The following is a 4,585-nucleotide window of genomic DNA, read 5'->3' as shown; positions in this document are numbered from 1 at the left end:
TTGCTTTATTTCACTTAACGTTTTGGAGATATATTTGCACATAAAGATCTCCTGCTGATTTTAGTACCTTATTCCCACCTGAGATACAATCCCTTCCCTTTCACAAATAAGGAAACCGAGGCCCAGAGTGGGGAAGGAACAGGTCCCCAAAGTTAGAAGGAGAAGGAGACTTGGAAAGCAACCTGGGTCCCAGGCCCGAAAGAGTGGCTGGGTCTCCCCACTGGGGAACCAGGCCTTCCAGGGGCTGCCCCAGATGAGACACCAGGGCCAGGCTCAGGCCCCTGTTCTCTTTCTTAGCTCTCGTTAGGGACTTCCCTGTAGCTCCCTGCTGGGCAGGGCCTTGGGAGCCCCACTGATCCTCTGACAGCCCAAGACAGATCGTTGGCGAGTGTGTATTCAGGTGCAGGCTGAGCACATGGAGGCCAGATGAGAATGGGGTTGGGGGGGTCAGGGGCCCACTTGGTGGGGGAGAGGCCTGAGGAGGAGAGGAGAGAAGATCCCACAGACACCTGCCTCCTCTCTCCCTCCCCCATCATCCTGCCCTCCTTGGGTCTACTGCTCCCCCAGCCTCTTCTCTCCAGGCAGGGCCGTCTGGCAGAGACAGGGAGAGGGACAGGGCTCACCCAAGTCCTCTCCTCTCCTTCTGGCCTGGGAGGCTTGGCTGTAGTGAAGTGGGATATGGAGTGAGCCTGGCTTGGTCCAATCACAGCTCAGGCTCCTCTATGAAAGACAATAGCGCCTCCTGAGCTTCAATTTCCTTGGGACAAGAAGGAGCGAACATACTTCACATGGTCCAGTAGGCAGTGAAGCAGGCTGGTGACTGTATCCACCACCTCCCATCAGCCTCTCAAAACTCCCACTGCTCATCCCTCTCTAGTTATGGAAGCCCCCACCCATCTTCTCCAACTCGCCTTCCTTCCCCAGAAGGAATGTAGAACTGAGCTGGGCCTGCTGACCCAAGAAGGCTCCTGGCCTTCAAGTCCCCTGGGGTCGCTGTGTCTTTGCACTGTGAGGAGCCCAGTCACAGCTGTGAACAGGTCTCTGTCTCTGGGCTCAGGTGATGGGCACTCACTCCGTGGTGAGGTGGCTCCTCAGCCCTGCCCGTTCTCCCTTCTTCACAGAAATCTGCCCCCCTGTGGCTACCAGATGACAGTGTGGACCCCAGAGTGGAGGGGCCTGTCTAGCTGACCTGTGACCGCCCTGTCCAGAAGCCCTGTAGATGGCACATGCGGCCCAAGTGGGTACCTGGTAGTGTGCAGTGTGCAAGGAGGTGGGGGGCTCAGGAGGCCAGACTGGGGGTAGAAATGGGCTCAGAGAGACGGATGGGGGAAGAGGAGTGGGGCTTAGTGAGAGAAGAGGGTCTTCAAGGGAGATGTGAGAGCAGAGACAGGAACAAGGATTCAGTGAAATACACCGGGACTTGGTGAGAGGGGCTCTTGGTGACAGGGACTCAGAGAGAGGCTTGGGGCACAGAGAAGAGGCTGGTGGGACAGAAGGAGAGGGTGCTGTAGACTCAGAGAAGAGAATGGGCCTAGGGCGATGAAGACTCAGGCAGGAGGCCAGGGACATAGGGGAGCATCAGTCTGGGGAGGAGTGGGTGCCCACCGTCCCCCTGAAGCTCAGGGAGGAGGAGGCTGGGTCCGTGGAGCACAGCCCCAGAACAAAGCCCGTGGGAGCAGTCGCCTGAAGCTTCTTCCCAGCTGACGGACCCTGAGCTAATTGTCTTTAATGAGCAGCTGGGCCCGGTTTCCTGGGATTTGCATTTGCAGATATTCGGTGCAGCAGCACCTCTGTGGATGGCAGCCAGACTGGCCTTCCAGGGGGTGATTATTCCGGCAGCTGAGGTAAGATCTCAGGAAGGGCCTCCCCGCCTTGTGCAGGGCTGGGGAAGGCGTTGATTTGCCCCACTCTCATCCCCTGCAGATTAGGGGATATTGGAGGGCAAAGTCCACTGGAGGCAGGGGGCTGGCATCAATTATCCATCTTGGCCAGGGCCAGGGGTGTGGGTCCTGGGGAGGGGACCGGGGTTTTAGTGCTTGCAAATCTCAGGACATTAGGCTTGGAACCCCTTAGATCCTGAAGTAGCCACCGTTGCAGAAACAAGAGAAAGAGCCAGAGAGGGTAGGGTGCTGTGTAAGGTCACACAGTACAACAGAAACACTTGGGAGCCTGTCTGTGCCAGACCCTATCTGAAGTACGTTCCTGAATCTCACTAGCAACTCCATGAAGTGCTGGTGAAACCAGTGGTCGCTATTAGTAACCCCATTTTACAGATGAGGAGACAGAGGCACTGAGCACTCACACAACCCAGAGGCCCCACAGCTGGGATCTGAACCCAGTCATCTGGCTGGTCCCTGCAGGGTAGAGTAGTGGGGCTCGGACCTTGGCTCCCCCTGGCCATGGGGCTGACAGCGTCTCTCTCCCCCTCATTCCCCTCTCGGCAGGGATGCCAGTATGTTTTGTGCCCCCGGCAGGGTTGGGAGGTGAGACTTAAGTATAAATAAATAAACAGGGAGCAGATGGTGGGGGGGTGGGCAGGGGTAGGGCCAGGGCCTCCTACTCTTCCCTGGGAAAATACTACTGGGCCAGAGCAAATGGATTCCAGACTTAGGGCCTAGGGGGCCCCTCCCCAGCCCTGCTCTCTGGTCTCCCAGTCTGGGACCTGGCTGAGCCCTTGGGATAAACGGTGGGCTGGGGCCCCGAGTTCTAGGCTCTGCCCATCCCTCATTTCCTCTCTTCTTCCTATGTGACCTTGAGAAAGTTACCTGTCTGTGTCCCCGTTTCCTGACCTGTCAAATGAATGGAAGATGGTGGTCAGGTTTCTGCTCAAGGGCCACCTTCTCAGGGCAGCCTTCCTTGATTGCCCTAGGAAGACATTGTTGGAGCAACAGCTTAGAGAATCAAGGAGAATGTGACTGTTTGTGTCTTTCAACCCACAATGATCCATGCAACAGGTATTTGCTCACAGTCCACAAGGTGTTGGCCACTATGCTATCCTCAAGGCTGACAGTGTCTCTCCTAGCCCCAGCAGCTGGCTCAGTATGGCTGCTAACACTTGTTTTGTAAATAAATGAATGAGTGGGTGGATGAAAGGGGAGATAAGGAGCTGCCATGTTTCCCGAATATGGAATCTGTATCAGTGGGGTCATTGTGGGAGTGGACCAAAGATGATGTGGGTGAATAACAAGGTATTAAAAAAACAAATACACCCTGAAAAAGTCATTCTTTTTTCAGTATCTTCCAGATTTTCCAATAGGCCAAAGAGAAAGTCTCCAACGATGCTGTTAACATCTTTTGAATACCCATGGATCACGTGTGTGCTCTCCCAGTCTCTTTTGCTCTCTCTCTCACCTGGACAAAGCTGATCTTGGACCCAGAACTTCTACAGACAATGGTATCCAGCTAGAATTTGAGAATATTGTTTTGTTTCCATTTTGCTCATTTTGGTCAGTTACTTTTTATTTGTGGTAAGGGATTCTGATTTTTTTTTTTTTTTTTTTTCTGTTTGGATATTACTGGTGAGAGTACAAAGTGGCCCTGGAGAAGCTATGGAGGTGTTGGCATTTTCTGATAAAGTGATTGTCTGGGACCAGGCTGGTGCTGGGGGCCTGATGTTACAAGGGAACTTGTGATGGTAATGGAATGTTCTGTTTTGACTGAGGTAGTGGTTACGTGGGTGTGTATATTTGTTAAAATATGTTGCACTGTGCACCTAAATAGATGCATTTTATTCTGTATAGATTTTACCTCAATAAAGTTGATTTTAAAACACATATTTAAATTTCAGTCAGCCTCCCAAGGCTGACTGAAGACATTATGTACATAACATATGTATTAAGATATTAAACACAGATGCCCTGTGGGTGTGGCCAAGTCATGAAGGTTGTCCATCACACAGCAGTTTGGGAAACATGGAAAGCAAGACATGTGAAAGTCAAAGTCGCTCAGTCGTGTCTGACTCTTTGCGACCCCATGGACTATACAATCCATGGAATTCTCCAGGCCAGAATACCGAAATGGGTAGCTGTTACCTTCTCCAGGGGATCTTCCCAACCCAGGTCTCCCGCATTGTAGGTGGCTTCTTTACTAGCTGAGCCACAAGGGAAACCCAAGAATACTGGAGTGGGTGGCCTATTCCTTCTCCAGCAGATCTTCCCAACCCAGGAATCGAACCAGGGTCTCCTGCATTGCAGGTGGCTCCTTTACCAACTGAGTGGAGTCATTGAATAAATGGATAGATAAAACAGAATAAATGAATGGGTAAATGAGCAAGTGAATGGATAGCTACCCCACTGATAGTAATCCTACATAGCCCCAACATACCAGGGGCTATCCTATCTCAACTTGCATAGCCCCTGTGATGGGGAGCTCACTACCCAATGACATAGCCTTTTCTAATGTCCAAATGTTAGGACTATGTGAAAGACTTTTCCTCACATTAAATTGGTCTTCCTGGTGACCCCTTGCCCTCTATGGCTCCACAAACACATCTGCTTCCCTATCTGGGGACAACACAAATGCCCCTCCCCCAGTCTGCTCTTCTCTGGGCTCTTCACCCCAGATGCTTAGTTGCTTAAAGAGCTTA

The 4,585-nt window shown here is 52.1% G+C and overlaps 1 long non-coding RNA gene across 5 annotated transcripts; it reads left to right on the top strand.

Moving 5' to 3' along the window:
* The first annotated feature begins 1,105 nt into the window (after positions 1-1,105).
* Positions 1,106-3,773, top strand: LOC129625044 (uncharacterized). 5 transcript variants are annotated; one of them, XR_008701238.1, is made up of 4 exons: positions 1,106-1,237; positions 1,770-1,844; positions 2,808-2,954; positions 3,235-3,773. It is a non-coding gene; the product is annotated as an uncharacterized LOC129625044 (long non-coding RNA). The 5 variants fall into 5 exon arrangements; XR_008701237.1 differs by having other exon boundaries at positions 2,758-2,954; XR_008701235.1 differs by having other exon boundaries at positions 1,116-1,237; positions 2,870-2,954.
* Positions 3,774-4,585: the final 812 nt, after the last annotated feature.

Source organism: Bubalus kerabau, chromosome 13, assembly GCF_029407905.1.
Source record: "Bubalus kerabau isolate K-KA32 ecotype Philippines breed swamp buffalo chromosome 13, PCC_UOA_SB_1v2, whole genome shotgun sequence".
Lineage (NCBI taxonomy): Eukaryota > Metazoa > Chordata > Mammalia > Artiodactyla > Bovidae > Bubalus > Bubalus kerabau.
Note: the sequence above shows the minus strand (reverse complement) of the source record. Positions and strands in the feature narration are given on the sequence as shown.